At 37.1% G+C, this 20,445-nt stretch overlaps 1 protein-coding gene across 24 annotated transcripts in view; it reads left to right on the forward strand.

Annotated features, from left to right (window-relative positions):
* RBFOX2 (RNA binding fox-1 homolog 2) overlaps positions 1–20,445 on the forward strand; it is a 263,097-nt gene that overhangs the window by 177,672 nt on the left and 64,980 nt on the right. The window lies entirely within an intron of this gene.

Consider the following 20,445-nt stretch of genomic DNA (forward strand, 5'->3'; position numbering starts at 1 on the left):
TTATTTAGTCTCCATTTTGTGGCAGTGCTTTCAAGTGATTCCATTGGGTTGCCAGCCAGGTCCCCCCGAGCCCATCCCACCCTTCATCCACAGAGCTTCAGCCCACACTGTTGGCTTTGGCTCACTTCCACTTTCTATGGGCTGCACAGGACTCTGGGAAGTTGGGGGAGAGGCGGAGATTGGGTTTGAGGCTAATTTATGTTCCTTTACAATGAACCAAAAAAAGCCTCACTTTTTCCAGAGCTTTGGTTTCTTTCTGAATTCTTCTACATTGCTCCTTATCTTCAGTTATAACCATTTCCTTGCCAAGGCCAAGGCTGGCTCTTGAAAAATATTGCTATTCTAAAAATTACTTAGTTCCCCTGAAAAGATACCCAGAATTCCATGTAAGTAATTAAATCTGAGCAATTTTGATTTACTAAATGGTTTTTCTTCCCAGTCACCTCCCATGCCCCAAAACACACACCTTTTTTTGGCTCCTTCCCTTTATTTTTTTCCTTTATCTTTCTTCTTAGTTTTGTAGTCGAGACTAGGAAAGCTTAGTGTTTGACAAACTGCTATTCAGGATTGTATTGCTACCGAGGACACCTCCATGTTGAAAGGGAAGTGACACTCCTCACCCCTCTCAGTGGCTTAGCTCAAAGTCCTGGTTGTGTTCTTCCAGTTTTCTGTTCTCCCCTGAAAATTTTCAAACTCACATCCAAAAGATCGCCACATGGGAGCAATCTCATTTCTCTTTTGACTTTTGGTTCGTGGACTACTCACATTTTAACTTCTCTTCACGTAATACCTTACCTTGGTTTGTTTCTTGGGCATCTGTATGTGATTGTCGTGGTGATGATACAGCCCCACAGCCCTCGAGCATCCTTTTGGTATACAGTTCCTGTCTGGAATCTGGCATTGTTGATATCTGAAGCATTCCCTTCTGGAATCATAATTCCTCACTTTTCTTCCCCAACATTCCAAAACCACTGTCAAATCTTTCTTAAACGTTTCTAAACAATACTTCATATATGAAATCTAACAAACACAAATGGAATGCTCCCCTGCAGTAAATGCTTTGTTGTTTCCAATGTAGCAACTTCATTATTGGGTTTGGATGCTCAACTTCCAAGCAGAAATGTTTCAGTCTGCCATCATGATGTATGTTTCCATTTCCCAGATATGCAAATGTCCCTCTATTACTAGTAGAATGATTAAGTTCAGGAAATCTTGGAGTCAAATAATTCACTAGAGGTCATTGCCAGAGTGAATCATTTACAGTGCAGGTCTGATTTTGTCGCCCCTGTGCTTTAAACCTTCCATTTGTTTCCCTTCAGACCCCAGTGTCCTCACTGTGCTCTCTGAGGCCCTGAGTGATCGGGAACCTGGCTGTCTCTCCAGCCTTATCTCCTGCTGCCCTTCTCTTCCCATATTCTGCTCCAGTGACACTGGCCTCTTTGCTGTTCCTTTTAACACGCGTTGCATCTTCCTGCTCAGAACCTTTCCTTCTGTTTTTCTTTTAGATGGAAATGCTCATCCCCCAGGCTTCTCAAGAGTTCTTCTTTGACCTTCCTATCTCAACTTGAATTCCTCAATTGTTCCCTATTCCCTTAACCTGCTTTTTCTTCACTTATCACTGATATTAGTGTTTGTCATTACTCTTTATTTGCTTGTTTATTATCACTGCTACCCCACCCCTACAAAGAATGTAAGTTCTGTAAGTCAGGGACCTTGTCAGCAGTCTCCGGTATCCCCGGTGTCTAAAACTGTGCCTGGCATGTAGTCAAAATAATAGCTAATCAGCTAATCTTTATATATGATGTATTAGTGTCAGGTACTGTGCTAAGCACTTTACCTACATTAACTCATTGAATCCTCTCATCAACCCTATAATTATCCCCATAGGACAGAAGAAGAAACTGAGGCATATTACGCTTACATAACTTGCCCCAAATGAGCTACTAAGAGATGTTGTGGAGATTCATATCCACAGACTGGCTTGGGAATCTGTACTCTTAACCACTGTGCTCTAGTGCCCCTGGTAGGCATTACATATTCATTTAATACTTGCTGACTGTGTGAATGAATGAATTTAGTTGAGACTCTCTTATTCACTTCTGGAATTTCCATCTCTGACATGTTCAAGGCTTTGATGGAATACTTGCAATAACAAGGAATTCACTATAGAATAAAATGAATTTATTTTTCTAATATTACATAATGATAGATTAGATAACATTATGGAGTATATATTATGCATTAGGCACTGTCATCAGTGCCTTATGTAATTCCTTTCAGCAGCCTTATAAGTACTGTTAACGTCCATATTGTAGAACTTAGGACACAGGGATACAGAGAGGTTAAATAACTTGGCCAAGTTGACAGCATCAGGATTTAAACCCAAGGAGTTTGGCTCCAGCTTCCCTGTTCCTAACCACCACTAATAGTTACTGTTATTGAAATAACCTTTTGTTCTTGCATACCACTTTGTACCAATTTTACATACAAATCACATTTACATACAAACAGTTGTATTCATATCATAGTCGCTTGTCAGTCTCTTTTTGAGGTAGGTGGTGTTTTTCCCACCTACCCCTGCCCCACCCGTAAGATAGACCTTGACATTCAAGAGGTCAAGCAACCTTGTAGTTCTGGGGACTGACAGGGATAGGTTCCAAATATGAGGTCCAAATTTAATGCCAAATTTGCATACTCTTCCATTATATACTACAAGCCTCATAGGTAAAGAGTTCCATTGTTGGCTGTTACAAAGTAGAAATGTTTTCCTTACGGTGAGCTAAAATCTGTTTTCATTATTGTCTTCTCATTGTTTTTAGTTCTGTCATCCAGAGTCACATGGAGTGGTTAATCTCTCTTCTTCATAAAACCCAAGTATTTGAAAATAACTGCTAAGTGTTCCCTTCGGTCTTCTGTTCTCAGTACTCATCTTACCTACCTCCTTGAATTATTCCTCATAGATATGAAACCATATGGTTTCTATAGTCTTTATTGTTCTGGACTAATTATGACAATTTATATGAATGATTTATCATTTATATCCAATTACTAAGTAGTTATGAGTATTATTAGGTATCATATCTTTGTTAAAAGTTTTGGTTTTTGATAGCATGTTGCGTTTACTCAGTTTTCATAGCCTATTGACCATGCAGTGTTGTCAGCAATTTATTTATTTATGTATTTATTTATGTATTTATTTATTTATGGCTGCGTTGGGTCTTCATTGCTGTGTGTAGGCTTTCTCTAGTTGTGGCGGGTGGGGGCTACTCTTTGTTGTGGTACGCAGGCTTCTCATTGCGGTGGCTTCTCTTGTTGCAGAGCACGGACTCGTGGGCGCGTGGGCTTCAGTAGTTATGACACATGGGCTTAGTTGCTCCACAGCATGTGGGATCTTCCCAGACCAGGGCTTGAACCCATGTCTCCTGCGTTGGCAGGCGGATTCTTAACCACTACACCACTAGGGAAGCCCTTGTCAGCAATTTATAACTTCAAAATAAGAGTATATTACCCTCAACTCTTAAGTAGAATATTGTTTTTCTTCTCCATTTTAAAGCATGCTGTGAGCTGATTGGCAAGAATCTACTTGCCTTCTAACTTTTCTAGGTCTTGCCCAGATTCCTCAAAGGTTACTAACACTGAAATTTCCACTTTTTAAACTTATTTTTTAGAAATACTGTTTTAAAGATGCCAGTTGGACCAACAGATGATATATTAAAAATCAGCAAAAGTAAATTTGATCACCTCTCTTGAGATGTTGAAATTATATCAAAAAAGAGTGTTGAAGAGCCAAAATTGGGAATTATAGAGTCTTTTAATCAGTAGCAACAGTAAATCATGATCTTATTTTTCTATTGAGAATAGAAGTAAAACACAACCAAAAAATAAATTAAACCCTTGAAAAATATTCTGATATAACAATCCATATTATAAATCAAATACCTTAGAAATAGTCTTAGATTTGCTTACTTTGGCATATTATTCTTTTCATCATTCCTCTTGAATTTTTTCAAAGGGCTACCAGTTTCAGAATATTAGAATAACATTTCTTATTTAATTAATGGTCTAGGAAATAAGTATAGCTAGACTGCTGTTAACAGAAGGAAATAGTTTTAAAAATTATAACTTGAAATCATATAACTGGAGATATTTAATTCATTTAGAACTGCAGCATAAAGTTCTGCAAGCAAAATTTGATATTACATATATAAAGGAATTGTTAAGAAGAACATATGGAAATGGAAATCAATAATTACTTTATGAAATTAAAAATAATACTTTTATATCCACAAATAATGTAACTAGTCTTTTATCTAATATTGTGTGAGATTTCTTATAAGAACTTCTGAAAAGATAAGCTGAGACTTAATTGAAGGAGATGAGATTTTGAAAGACTCCTAACTTAGAGCAGAAATCCATAAACTTTTTCCATTAATGGCTAGATAGTAAATATTTTTGGCTTTGCAAGCCACACTGTTTCTTTTACAACTGTTCAGTTCTGCCTTTGTAACAAGAAAGTAGTCATCGATGATACGTAAGTGAATGGGTGTGGCTATGTTGTAGTTAAACCTTATTTTTTTTAACATCTTTATTGGAGTATAATTGCTTTACAATGGTGTTAGTTTCTGCTATATAACAAAGTGAATCAGCTATACATATACATATATCCCCATGTCTCCTCCCTCTTGCATCTCCCTCCCACCCTCCCTATCCCACCCCTCTAGGTGGTCACAAAGCACTGAGCTGATCTCCCTGTGCTATGCAGCTGCTTTCTACTAGCTATCTATTTTACATTTGGTAGTATATATAAGTCCATGCCACTCTCTCACTTCATTAGTTAAACTTTATAAACACTGAAATTTTAATTTCATATTACTTCCATGTGTCACAAAATATTCTTTTAAATTTTTTCAACTAGTTGAAAATGTAAGAACTACCCTTAGCTTTCAGGTTGTACAAAAACATACGGTGGGCCAGCTTTGGACCAAAGCCATAGTTTGCCAACCCTTGATTCAGAGGGATGCAGTCCTCCCTGGTTTTTAGTGGAAGGAAGGTTTTCCCATATAGCTTGATGACAGGGACACAGTTTCTAGCAGCTTTGATGGGTCATCTTGGATCCCCGTTAGGGTGAAACCCCGACTTGCTCTCTCATTTTTCCTCCCAGAAAATTTGAAAATTCTTTTCCTTTCCTCACTTGCTTTCTCCCTCCACTCTACCCCCAAATCTGAACCACTTGCAGTTCCCCAAATATGCCATATTTTGTACCTTACTGCTTTTCATATATTTCTTCATATATTATTTTTCATGTATTATTACTTTGGGCCAGAATACCTCTTTCTCCCATAGGAATAATTTCTTGCCTTAAAGATTTAGTTTAGACTTCACTTACTTCAGAAAGCTTGCCCTGTCTCATAGAGTTGTCCCTTTTTTGTGCTTCCTTGGCATTGTATATGTATTGTTCTCTTAGTCCATAGTATGTATTACTGTAATTGTGAATACATTTGTCTGTTTTTTCCATCAGACTGTAGTTTCTTTCAGGATTGGGACTATATTGCCAGTGTTTATTATTGTATCTGGTTCAATTTAGTATGTAATAATACTTCTTGATTGAATTAATGAACTTTAACTTGTTAATTCATGACAAGTGCAAAGCCAGAAGAGTTAAATTGGGTAGTCACATATATTCTAGTGCTTATTACTTAAATCAAGTAATACTTAAAATATAATGTCATTTTGGAAATGGATGCTTTATTTGGTTAGAAGAAAGGAGGATTTTAGAGCAAACAGCTATTTGGGGAACACAAAAATCTCTTGTAGATGTTGCAGTGGAAGTAGCCAGCCCCATCATTTACTATGCTGTCTCTTTTCTCCAGCATTAAAAAAAGGAAAAACAAAAACCCCAGATTGTTTGACTCCAAATAAGTTGATCAGAAAATATGGGGAAATTTAATTCTTTTTGTATTAGATATTGGCACCCCTTCCTTTAATCTGATATTCGGAGGATAGGAGGAGGTCATTCCACACTTTCCCAGTAGCATACACTAAAACGAAGCCACCCGCTGCCATGCTCTTCCTTATCTCATACTGAGTTCCCAGTTAGAATTTTAATTCCAGGAAGAGACCTAATAAGAGAACAGATTTCCTTATATGATAGCAGAGGAAATCCACACCAGCTCAGCAAGTCCTTATACCTGGGTCACCAGTGCATGAGGATCCTTAGTCATATGAGGGGAACTTTCAGCACGAAAGAGAAGAGAAGAAACAAGAAGAAAACCTGACCCTAGGGGAAACAGATAATCCAGGGAACAGAGGAAGATTTAAAGAGGCATTCTGACTAATGTAGTCAGATTAAAGAACGGAATGCGTTCATAAAACCTGTTCTGGGTGTAATGAGAAGGGAACAATTTGAGAATGAGAAAGAGCGTGAGAGATTAAGAATGTGATAGTCAAAAGAAAACATGCCATAGAAGGAAAGAAAGTAGAGTTAAAGATATCTCCCAAAATGCAGAGCTTTAAGATGCGACGATGGAAAATACAAGAGACAAGTCTCAGATGATTTCCTTAGCCCATGTTCCCTAGAAAATAGAGCTGGAGACAATACTTTATTGGGGAGTATGATCTCAGGAAAGCAGTGGGGAGGAAGGAGGAGTGAGAACAAGGAAGAAAGTTCGGCCAGAGCTTTGTAAAAGACATTGCTGATGACTTAGTTTCAGTAGAAGTCTTCAGAGAGGTTGTATAGACTGCTGCTCCTCTGCCCAGTCCTTTGGAAGGAAATGTGGAGATGTTTTTTATCTACTGGTTTCCTCTCATTTCCTGCTCCTCTTCCGTTTGGTCAAAGTTTGCCATACAGACGTTTAATGCACCTGACCCTTTCAGTGGCCTCATGGGGAGGCCAAGTCCTATGTTCTGTTCACAGATCTGCAGATTGATGTGACATCTAAGTCTGGAGAGGTGAGGAGTCAGTAACCCCTAAGGTAGCCTCCAGCCTTGGAGCCTCTGCCTTTTAAGAAACCATTAAAAGAGGACCACTCCCAAGAGGGCTGATGAAAGGAAGGAGAGGTAGGAGGCTGCCATTTTCTATCATAAACTCTTCTGTACCCATTCGGTTTGCTATTAGTACATGTACTAATTTCATAAAAATAAAAATTAACTTTAAGAATGGAAAATAGATTACTACCCAAAACACCCTGGAAATAAATGTCAAAGATCTTTTAGAATGCATTTGGGGGGGAAATGAATTTCAAATATTGAAAGATAAAATCTAATCAGTAGTTTACAGGGTCCTCTATCCCCCCAACCTGATACTCCCTGCACACTTTTTGCTTAGTTTCTCTCCATATCACACCTTCTGTTTCTTGTGTTGCTTGCCTGTTTATTATCCTCCTCTCCCTACTAGAATGTAAACTCCATAAGGGCAGGAACTTTGTCTTTTTAATCACTGTTATCTCCCCAGCACCTAGAACAAAGTGTCTAATAATGCATGGTAAGTACTCAATAAATATTTGATGGCAAGAATTGAAGTCGAATAGATGAAGTATGCAAGGGGCATGACTTCCATACAGAGGTATTTGGACTTGACCTGTAGGCAGTGAGGAATGTAGGATTTTAAGAAGAGAATTAATTAGCAATATCTGATTTAGGTTTTATTTTAGAAAGCTCATTCTGGCAACTGCTTGGAAAATTCATTAGGTTGAGGTTAAGTTAGAAGAAAGGAGAACTATTAAAAGAAAGGTTCTTGGGTTAACCTGGGTGAGAGTTGATGAGATCAGAGACTCTCATTTTTCTTTTCATTTCCCGTGGTACATAACATGGACTCTCACATGTAGCCTTTCAATTAATATATATATATATATATTTAATAGTAAATATTTATGAATGGTTATATTGTAGTGAGCTTTCAGCAGAGTTCCTAAAGCTATTGAGAGAAAGGTCCCCATCGTTTTTACAGACTGCTTCAGAAGCAGATATTCAACTACCTGGTTAATTCAATTTAGCATGTATTTTCTAAAGATCAATTACAATGCGCTTATCATTTGGTGAGGAAGCTACAGTAAAGAAGTATATGATTCAGTCCCTGATCTACTTAGGGGCTTTACTTGTGAAATGAATAGAGGAAATGTAAACCATCATGTTAACTGTGGTTGCAGACAAAATACCGTTTTGTCCTGGGAAGGGTATAGGGAAAAATTTTGTCTGTTACTATATTTATATATATATATCATATGAATTGCTCATTTAAAAGTAGACTATAATAGAATACCCAGTGCAAAAATCTATAAAGAATGATTAAATATTTTATTATTCAGGGCACTCTACAAAATCTTGCTAATGTTTTATTCTGAACCTGAGTTGTGGCTATTTTCAAGGATATTCCAGTTTAACATCTAGAGAAGATGCAAACTCAATTGCCATGAAGACACAATAAAGAGTAAATTAATTTAAATTGTAGTGAAAAGTTTGGTTGAGAAAAGGAATAATCATCCATGCATTGTATAAATCACCAATTTCATTGACTAGAATAGACAGCCAACCATTAACTGTGTGTAAGGGCCTTCCGTTTCCAAGGAAGCAGGTAGCTGACCCGGAGTATCTCTTGTGGTCTCTTGTTGCCTGTGGAAGACAAGATTCATGGGATGTTTGAGGTTCTAAATACTGCTTTAAGGAGATCTGGAAGAAAGAGCTCTTAAGAGGTTAGAGACATTAAGACTATTACAGGGTTTGCCATTTTTAACCTAATAGACTATTGGGTTTGAATGACTTTGTTCTGAAATATTTAGTTTTCTGTTTAAATATTTATTACTTTGAGATGGCAGAACTCAGCCTCAGGGGAGAGGTCAGGCTGGCTTTTCTCTCGAGTAATTTGAAAGAGGGGTGTGTGTGTGTGTGTGTGTGTGTGTGTGTGTGTGTGTGTGTGTGTGTGTATTTTTAAGACAAGTGATTTGGTAGTATGTTTGCAATATTCTTGTTGGCCAAGACTGTACCTTCCTTAGTATTGTACCAGTATCAGATCCTGTAATTGATTTTTAGTCTAAGCGTGAAGGTAAAAGTATATTGTATTTCCTGTTTTATTTTTATTTATCATCTGTTTGTAAGAGCTTAAAATTGCTCTCAGTCCCCTCCTACACTCCATCTCCCCTTCCTGTGGCTGTAGCACTCTCAAAACTTTGTGTCCTTGTTCCTCAGTGATACCCTCTCTAAAAGAAGGACCCATTGTTAGGCTTGCATTTCAGTAGGTTTACATTAAAAAAACAAACAAAAACTGGTGTTTATTCTCTTATCTGTGGGTTCCATATAAGGTAATTCTCTACTTTGAGGTAATCTACATTTATGGCCACTATTACCTTCTTCTCATAGCTTACTCTTTCCCTAGTCTCTTCCCTTCTTCTAGAGCTGTAGATGCTTCTGGGTATTTTCTGGAGGCACCTGCCACCGCCATAATTCTCTCCCATTCTGCCCAGCCAAAGCCACTAAAGCAGTGTTTCTCAGCGTGGTACCCAAATACCTGCTGGAGTAGTGAGTAGTACCAGGCTCCTACTCCAATGCACTGAAACATAATCTGTGGGGAAAGGATAGTGATTTTTAAAAAATATGTCCCCAGAGTGGTTGTTATGAACAATAAAATATGGGAATCTCTGCTTTCAAGGAACCAGGTAAAAGATGGGTTTGTGAGTGTGAGGGGCTGGCTGGGTCGCTACCGCATGGGGTTGGTGATCTTATTGTTGAGACTGTAGCAGGAATAGATGTGTCCCTGGACTCCTTTCTTGGAATCAGAAATACTTTCCCATAAAATTAATATTTCAGTTGGTGATTGGCCTTTTATTACTATAGTCATTATCATATAATCATTAAATCTGTTTTTGTGAGTTTCCTTGGGATCCTGGCCATCTACTAAGCTACAGACAACCAAATGAAAAATGAACTGTTACAATTCAACCTAAACATAAAAATTGGAGGCTACATGGAAGCTTCATGTATAGGTTTTCCCTCCCAAATTCTAACTTACCTACAGATTATCTGACATCTTATGGCTCTGGGTATAATTTATATTCACTGTAAAAGAGAAAATACATTATTTACTTTAGTCTAACTTTTGCCACTGTTAAATTTAAGCATGTAGGTAAATTAAGAATCTAGAATGAATTTCACTTTATGCCTAGTAAACTGACATTGTTTTGTCTTTGTACACGTTTATTCATGCACTTTATTTCTCTGGGTTTTCTTCTTGGTCTATCATTCTTCTACAGAGTTGTTAAAAATTATTTTAATTGATTCTAGATCATCTTAAATCCAATGTTCTGTTCTTATCTTTCTGCATTAATAGTTTTATAGCTCTTTTTTCCCTTTAGTCACAGACATCTGGGCAGAAGTCACTGCTTTTAGTACAAGAACTGAGAAGAATGACAGGCCTTTTCTTTCTCTTTTCTTTTTTTTTTGCGCGATACGCGGGCCTCTCACCGCTGCGGCCTCTCCCGTTGTGGAGCACAGGCTCCGGACGCGCAGGCTCAGCAGCCATGGCTCACGGGCCCAGCCGCTCCGCGGCATGTGGGATCCTCCCAGACCGGGGCACGAACCCGTGTCCCCTGCATCGGCAGGCTGACTCTCAACCACTGCGCCACCAGGGAAGCCCCGACAGGCCTTTTCTTAGGTATTGTCAACTGAGAGCTTTTTGTAAAGTTTTTTACAAAAGCAAGTAGAGCTTGAAATCTGAGCAATTCGCAGGGGATAAAAATAATATAATTTATAAAATACTTGAGGCAGAAATATTTTTCCTCTATTACAAACCTAGAGAATTAATGTCCATTTATCTATAGCATTAGGAAAACGATTAGTGACATTGGCAGTGATAAACTTGTGAGAAGATGCTCTATCTAAAAAAACTAAGTGATTCTTTTAGTGATGGTTTGAATAGAATTAATATTGATCTGTTTCTATCGGTGATCTATTCTGAGCATAGATGTAATGTGAGAATTGGGAAACTTTTCTTTTAGGATAGGATTTGCAGCCTGTGGTTTGTAACACAACAGTGGATTAGGTATATAAGTGAGACTCAAGATTACCAAACTGAAAAAATTAGAATGAAGTTGAAAAATAAATGGGAAGATACAAACAAACAAAAATACCTTTCTGTCCTTAAGATTACACAGACTTTAATTATCCTAGGAAAATGAAGACAATTATATTTTGGGCCTTTCTTATAGTACTTTATGCTTAGCTTTATTTGTAGCACAAATAACATTGATGTAATTATTAGTTTATGTGCCTTTCTCACCTTTTAAAATTTGTTCCTACAAAAGCAAAATCTTATTTTTGCCATTTTGCCTCCCCTCCCTGCCATGTTAAAGACTAGCATGTTGTAAATGTTTAAATGTGAGTAAATAATCGATTCAAATAATACTCAGAATAATTCAGTAAAAACAGAGAATATGCTTAAGAAACGGTAAAGCAGACTCATTTACCCCAGTGTGACTTGTAAATAATGAAAAAAACTTTTCTTTGAAGTATTGATAAAGGTGAGTGGCTTAATAGGTCCTGAATAGTGAGTCTGCAACTATAAATCTTAAAAAAAAAAAAAATCATCCTGTTCCTCCTCGTTCCCTGTAACTGGTTGGTTGCCAAATTCTTGTAATTCCACCACGCAGCTGAATCAAGAGATTCAGTTTCCTTTGCCCCACTACATTTGCCTAGGCCCACCTGTCTTCTCCAATATGTTACAAAAGCCTCCTGGTTGTCCGCCTCCAGTACATTCCACATACTGTTATTATATGAGCTGTGCTTCTGCTATTCCCCTATTTTGATGGTTCTTCACTGCCGAGAAATAGTAGTTAAAATCATTAATATCTAACTGATTTGGGTATTGGGATACCCAGTACACAGAGCAAAATATCACAAAGGATAATGGAGAGGTTCCAAGTAAGTCTAGTTGACTGGAAAGGTGGTTAACTCATCAGCAGAAATAAGAAAAAGAAGGTAACAGATTCAGTTTTTCGACATAGAGTTTGTAATGTTAGTGGGATGCTGAGAGCAGAAGGACCCGAGATGGGTGGGAAATGGGCACCCAGAAGACCTGGACCTAATCAGCTGGGAAGCTGGGCCCCAGATAAAGAGTTTTCACTTGTTCTCATGTGAACAATCCTCCCAACAACTCTCTAAATAGAAAACCCAGTTTGCAGATGAAGAAACAGGCTAGAAAGGGTTGAAGTAATTCATCCATATCTGGTAGGAGGTATAGTTGGGATTTGAACCAAGGTCTGTTCTTCGGGCTCATACTCTTTCTTCTTTTTACTTTACCTCCCATGAAAGCTTGGGAGAAAGGGCATGGTTAGACCTAAAAAATACTTGGAAGTCACTCTCCTAGGTGGGTGATTGTTGAAGTTCTGGGATTGCTGTGGGAGATTGACTGATAAAAGGGTTGAGTCTTGGTCCTTGGGTTATACATTTTTCCTGTTTGACGGGACCTATTTACTGTGATAGTACGTTTGAATTTAGAATTAAAACATTTAGCGTATTTCACATTTGTACACCAGAAGACTATAGATAACGTATCGCCTCTGTTACTCCATGTGATTTAAAGGAGAAGGACATCATCCCTCACTCCTATATTTGCAAAACCATGTATCTAAAGCACAAGCACATAAATGTTGATTCCTTTCGTTACTAATAATATTCTACCAGTTCTGTCTTCCTTCCCTAACACTCTTCCCCCACTTGATATCAACCCAAGATAACATTTGTTTCATTGTGTATTATCCCTCATGGCGCTCTCTACTGTAGCCAAACAAAGCAATTCACTGCAGTGCGCATATATGTGACTTTCCATCTTAATCTTCCTTTATTTAAAAAATGTTAACACTTAATATTTATTAGGCACCATATTTGATTCTACATTGTACAAAACTGACCCCACTCATTATAATGAAGCTTTTAATCTAATAGGAGAGATGAGACACGTATCTACGTATGTTAAATATAAGGCTTTGAATTTAAATGTCATGTACGTGTTAGTAGTACAGGCTAAATGCTATGAGAATATAGGAGTGGAAGAATTATTTCAAACTGGAAAGGGCAAATGCAAACACTAACTGAAGGTCCGCTATTATTAGACACTGTACTAGTTAGGTACTTTTGATTTTTAAATTTCACTTCAACCTCACAGTAAATTCTGTTATGTCCATTTTATAGTTGACAAAACTGGGGCTTAGTTTCTTGTCCAAAGTCACACAACTAAGAGGTCCCAGAGTCAGGGTTCGATCCCAGGTTTATTTGGGTCTAAAGCGTAATCTCTTTCTTTTATACCTGGCGTCAACAAACTATGGCCTGCAGGCCAAGTCAGGCCCACTGCCTGCTTTTGTAAGGCTCATGAAATTCTCACATTTAAAAAATGGTTAAGAAAAAAATCAAAAGAGGAATAATATTTCGGTGTCCGTGAATGAGATTTTCCTGGAACACAGCCACGCTCATTCGTTTATGTGTTACCTATGGCTGTTATCTACTAACAGCAGAGGAGTTGCATCAGAGACCATACAGTCCAGAAGGCCTAAAACATTTCTGTCTGGTCCTTCATAGAAAACGTGTGCTGACTCCTGCTTTCTACCATCCTTCTTCTCTAAGGATGGCTTCATGGAGAAGAGATTACTTGAGTTGCTGAGTTTTTCAGTATAATGAATATTCATGATAGAGGATATAGCATGGGGGAAAGACACGTATCCCTACTGTTGCAGCCTGGCTGTGATTTGGGAAAACACCATAGTTAGGGAATATTCTAGATTCACTGCAATACAGAATTATAGTTAGTAGTTGTGTATGATATGACTGGGGAAAAATGGTTGAGGACCCCACTGGAGATGCCACAAAGAGCAGTGACTAGCAACACCAGCTATGGAATTGGCTTAGATTTGGATTTGAGTGGTTAGCTGAGTGGTTTTGGATAAGATACTTATTAACCTTTTTAAATGTCAGTTTCATTATCAGTAAAAGGAGAATAATGTAAAATACCTGCCTTTTAGGGTTGTGAGAATTAAATGAGTTAATATATATAAAATGCTTAGAATATTGCCAGACACATAAGAAGCATTCGTTAAATATAAGCTGCTAATACAGGTGAGAGAGGGTCTAGAGGAGTTTAGAATGTATGTAGTAGGCAGTAGTGAACCTCGGTTTGTGTCACCTATGTGGTACATACATATTGTTCTGAATTGTGTTGAAATTTTGCGCACGTTTACGGTAGCCTCCCTAATGTGATTGTAAACTCCTAAGAGGCAAATTTTTAACTTCTGTTATAATGTCTTCAGTGCCTAAAACAGCTATGTACCCACAGTAGTTATTTAGTACATGTCTTAGAATTGAAGTGGAATTTCAAATATCTCTTCCCATTTCTTTTTCAGCTAGTTGATCATTCTAGAAACTTCTTCAGTGGATTTTTCTTCTTTGCCAGTTGGTTTCTCTATCACTGTAATAAGTTTTGTATATCCATAGTTTTTCTTTCTCTTTTCTTTTTTTCTTTTTTATTTTTTTGGCCATGCTGAGCAGCATGTGGGATCTTAGTTCCCCGACCAGGGATAGAACCTGCACGCCCTGCATTGGAAGCACGGAGTCTTAACCACTGGACCACCAGGGAGTCCCTGTAATTTGTTTTCTTAAATATTGTTCCCACAAATACATGGTCATTAAGGGTTGTTGTTTTTTAATTTCACGTGACGTCCATTACAGTGGCATTCAGTAGGATTTTAATACTTTACTAAGTTGTGGAAGGTTGGCCCCGCAGTCTACCTGGTGCTTGTAGTGGTTGAGAACAACTTTTATTGAGAGTCTAGGGTTTTAATCGCTTCACATTTTATGTTACCAGTTCTTCACAACAGTATAATGGCATTGACATTGCTATTTTACAGATTAAGAAACTGGAGCACAGAGAAAGTAGGTAGTAACATGTTTAAATGTTTACAGCTATAGTAAGTGGCAGAGCTAGGATTCAAATTATCTTCTAAGCATACACTCCAGCATTGCCCTTTGTGAAATACGAAATTTGTTGGGTCTCAGATGGATTTGATAGTATTTTAGGTAATGTGAAAGTAGTGGAATAAACAAATTTGTTTGCATTGGCAAATAATACATTTTCAAAAATTATTATGTCTTCATAATTTACACGTTCCTTTCCTGCATGGTTATCATCTTGAATCTTACTCAAAAATGGCATCACTAAAATCGTTGAGTTGCAGTAGCCTGCATTCTGTGTGAAATAAAATACTGTTTTTGTCCTCTTAATATTTAATTTCTCTCCTTAAACTTTTGTGTAGATAATATAATGACAGTGAGATGGCAGAGTATTGAATTGGTTTGTTGAATGATTACTGAAATATCAAATATAACCCAGATTTGTCTGTTTCATGTAGCTCTCTTTAGAGGTTTTTTTTTCCAGTCATTTAAAAATAACTTTAGAAAAACAGTCTTCTCACTCATTTGTGTCTCCTTACTTTTTAAACCAGAGAGTTAGAAATGTAGGTAGGTTTTTCTGAAATTTGGAAAATCTGACTTTTTAGTATAGTTGTAAATTATGTTGCTTCTGGAAAGGCAGTTAACCAAAGAATGTCTTTGTTTATAATTTCCTGCCAATCCCTGTAGTGAATTCATGTGGATAGTAGGAGGATTGGATGCATTCTGCTCTTTCTGTCCTCACAGTTAGCTTTTCACACAGTGGGGACACCATCTTACATGTCCTGCTTTATTGAAAAAAATATTATTATTGTTATGAGGGGATAGGGAGAAATAGGGGTTGAAGTTTTAAATGGAGTGGTCGGGGAGTTGACATTTGAGCAGAGATGTGAGGGAGGTGTACAAGTCTACAAACCCTGGGATACCTGTGGCACAGGACTGCCCTGGGCACCGTGAGGGGTACAGGACAGAATAAAAAGTAGTCCTTCTTTCAGAGCATTTTCATTTTAATCGGATACACTGATAAGAACTAAAAGGTAACTGTAGTTTATTTTTCCTCTCATCTTTCACATAAAATCTTTATTTTCTAGGGAAGAAAGGAATTGTAGGTAAATCTTTATTAGATTCTTGTTAGGCGAGGTAGAAATTTTATTTGCATAGTACTCCCTATTGTCTATTTTTTAATCTTGTGGACAAGAAAGTTAATAGACTGCTAAATTAGGAAAAAGAGAAATTGTGTCTAGTTTTGTGGGCTACAAGAAAAAGTTAATTCATTTTCTCAGATGAGATATACTTAAAGTGCTTAGCCTGTGACATTAAAACATTTTCATATAAACTTAGAGGTAAATCCTTGCCTAGAAATAATCATGTGGACTGTTATCTCATAGTTTGTCCATGGGCTGTAGTGCTTCTCTCCTGAACTTGTAACTTTGGGTCTTTTGTTTGTTTGTTTTTTAATTAATTTTTATTGGCGTATACTTGCTTTACAATGTTGTGTTAGTTTCTACTGTATAGCAAAGTGAATCAGCTATATGTATACATATATCCCCTCCTTTTTGGATTTCCTTCCCATTTAGGTCACACAGAGCATTGAGTAGCGTTCCCTGTGCTATACAGTAGGTTTGAACTTATAACTTTGGAATATAGCCTGGAAATTTAATAGAAGTCTGAAAAACATACAACATTTAAAAATTATAATAATGTATGCCTGGGGAAATTTTTAGACATTGCAGAGCGTATGAGCTAAATGCAAAATCCCTCCTATCCGAATTTCAATCCTGTAGTATATAAACATAGTGTTTTTTAACAACATTTTTTAAAAAGTTCCTGTATGTAACAAAATAAACTACCAAGAATTTCTTCTTGACCTCCTAATAGAGGTTTACTTTTCCCTTTTTGGGGGGGAGAAATAGTTCAGCCTCTGCCTGTCTTGCATTTCTTTGAAACACTTAGTGCCAAGGCCACACGTGGATCCTAGAAAAAGGTTTGACCTTTCTTCCCCCATCTCCCACTGCTAATTGACATGTTTATTCAGTTGACTGAGCCAGCTTTATCAAGACTGCCTCTGTGGGAGAGTTAATATTGTGCTTTGTGTGCCAGAGCAGCATCCCCAGCAGGGCTGAGGTGGAGGATGGAGGCTGCGGTGAAAGAGAAGAGTAAGAGGAGCACAGTCGGAGCATTAGAAGTCCCCTTTGCTGTGTTCATCATAGCTGGGCAACAGTGTCTTTTAGCCTTAGTGTGTTATTTCGTAGACCCGTCCTGTGTCTCTAAGAGTATATTTATGCCTAGAGTTGGAGTGTAGATCTATGGACACCTTTGGTGCTCTTACTCACCTTCATTCACCAACCCACCTGAAATGGAATTTTCTCTTCGTATCTGTGCTCAGGCCAGTAAATCCCGTGAGGTCTTCTGAAGCAGTGTGCTTCATGTGGGTGGGCGGGTAGGTAGGTAGGTAGCACTGAATAATTTGAAAGAGAAGGAAGAGAATTATTTTATTTCCTTCTTAGGACACCCAGAATAGCTAAGGAGAAATCATTTACAATACCCTGACCTTGAGATCATGAAAAGAACTTATTTAGTGATGAGTGACAAGAATTATTTTTTCCCTGAAAAATTATGGGTAAAAATTTAAGGTCTTGCTAGCATAATTTTTAAGCACTAAATAAAGGGAAGGATTTTTATGTAAAGCAATCCTTAGTACCATGTAGACGTGATTCTTAGACACTAGAGACAGCCTGAATTTTGATGCTGTATAACTTTAAAGTGAAAGACAAGAGTTTTTGTTTCTAGACAATGTCACTACCATTTTCTTAAGAACAGCACAATAATTCAGTGCTTCAGCATATGAAGCTTCAGCTTCCTCTTACTGGTTACATTTTTCATCATTCTCTTTTATATTAAAAATACTTTGTAGGCTTTATTACAAAAGTAATATGTACTTATTAGGGGTACGAGGAAACTTCGGGGGATTTGGGAGAGATATGTTCACTGTTTTGATTGTGGTGATGATTTCATGAGTGTACATATGTATTTCAAAACTTACCAGATTGTACACTATGAATAAATAGCTGCAGTTTATTATAGAATTGTCCCTCCGTATCCACAGGGGATTGGTTCCAGGACCCACTGCAGATACCAGAATCCACGGATGCTCAAGTCCTTTGTATAAATGGCATAGTATTTACATATAACCTGTGCACATCCTCCCATATACTTTAAATCATGTCTAGATTACTTATAATACCTAAGACAATGTAAATGCTCTGTAAATAGTTGTAAATACAATTTAATAGCTGGACTATGGCAAATTCAAGTTTTACTTTCTGGAATTTTTTTTCCTAATATTTTTCAATCTGTGGTCATTTGAATCCATGCTGCAGAACCCACAGATATGGAGGGCTAACTGTATATGTCAATTATATGTCAGTAAAAGTTTTTAATATTTTTGTGATTTGATTACAAAAAATTGGACTTATTTTATGGTTAATATGTATTTCAATTTGCTAATGAGATTAAGTACTTTTATCATACAGCCATTTGTATTTCATCTTCTGTGAATTGTTCAGTTATATTCTTTGCCTCTTTTTCTGTTGATTTGTGTGTTTCTCATCAGTTTGAATAACTTACTCTTCACTTATTGATGGTAACCAGTGTGTCTGTCTTACCTTTGCAGCTATTTTCTCCAGTTGGTTTTTCTTTTGTCTTTAAAATCCATTTCTCCCCCTCTCTTCCCCTCTTTCCCATCCTCTCTTCTTTCCTTCCTGACTTCCGCAGCCAAATCTGTCTTTTTTTTTTTTTCTGGTTTTTAGGTTTCCTATCATACTTAAGAATCCTCCCCACCACAGTAATATTCCCAATATTTCTTATATTTTCATAGTTTTAGTAGTTATATTTTAATCTTTTTTTTTTTTTGCATATGCAGGTTGAGAGTTGAGGTTTATTTTTTTCCATTGGGTATTCAGTTTTTCACTTATTAAAAAGTCTTTCCTTCCCCCCATTGAATTGACTTGATGCCTAAATATTCGCTGTAAATGTTTATGTCTATCTCTGGATTCTTTTCTATCTCATTTATCTATTGTCTGTCTTTAAGCCAGTATCACACTGTTTTGATTACCATCACTTTATAAGTCTTGAACTCAGGTAGTGTAAGTCCTACAGTTTGTGTTCTTTTTCAGAATTGTTGTGACTATTCTAGGTCCTTTGCATTTCTGTATAAATTTTAATAACAGCTTGTCAGTTTACGCAAAAATACCTGCTGAGATTTTGATTGTGTTTGTGGGGTTTGGGATGCATGGTCATCTTAAGAATATCCAGCTTTCCAATCTATGATTATATATTTCTCTATTTATAACAGCCTTTGTACATTTGTTCTGTTTTATTTTATGCAGATTGTCGTAATGATGGTTGAACCTTCCTTTAAAGATAATGTGAGATCTTTCTCCAGTTTTGGATTCATTTTGTTTGCGACAGTATGAGTTTAATGACCATCAAGTTAATGTTGAAAACCTGGGATGGTGTTCAGACAGTGCTGCTGGAAGTTCAGTTTCCTGCAACTCTCAGTGGGCAGAGAATCCCTTCTTAAATTGAGGGGGAGAAAGGATAACCGGGACTGAGAGAGAAAGAAGAATAATTGCTTCCTGGTTTGAAGGAAGTGATGCTCATGACTAGGAGGATTTTCTTTGATCCCTAATGATTTGATATCTAAGATATAGGGGGAGGGGAAACTTAACAAAGTGCTAACATTTTTAAGCATTTGACCATCTCTGCCAACTACTTGCAGAAGAACAGTGGCTCCAGACTTTGCAGACTTGTATATCTTTAGTAAAATAAGGGCTCTGCCTTTTTTGGAATAAAATGGGAGGTCAGGAGGTCAGTTGTTGAAAAGAAAGGGCTTTATGAAATCTCTTACACGAGGTTTAAACTCCTCTTTTGTATCTGAACTTAGACTGAACAGAAGTAAGACAGGGGCTGTGGAGCCAAAATGGCTTCTAACAATTTCCTGTAGTTACTGTATGTTCTTTAGTGATATTGCATGTATCACGCTGGATCCCAAGTAAACATCTGGGAATGGATGTCATGTGGAGAGGTATCCTGCTAGCCTTGTAATGCTAGCAATAATTATGAAAAACTCAAATTTTTTTGTCTGGGGAATTCTTTTGTCTATTTCTAATTTAAGGAAAGGGTTTTTTGTTTGTTTATTTTTTATTAACCTAGTAGCCAAGACTTAAATAAATCTCTACCTTGAAATCCAAAGGTTAATTTTTTAATAATATGCTTTCTGCTGAACTCTGTGTTCTTAAAATCTAGAGGTCTATATTGTCTGGTTTTGAGATTTAATTTATACTGTGATTCTACCTATTGCTATGAATTGTAATTTAGTGAAATTGATTTGTTTTCCCCTAAGAATCACTAAAGGGTTAGAGAGTGTTTTAAAGAAAATACTAATGGCCCAAATGAATTTCAACTCTTATAATTTATCTTCTGTGAAAAATTTCCTGGTATTTAAAATTTTTTGGTGTAAAG

This window comes from Mesoplodon bidens, assembly GCF_964165515.1.
Source record: "Mesoplodon bidens genome assembly, chromosome: 11".
Taxonomy (NCBI): Eukaryota; Metazoa; Chordata; class Mammalia; order Artiodactyla; family Ziphiidae; genus Mesoplodon; species Mesoplodon bidens.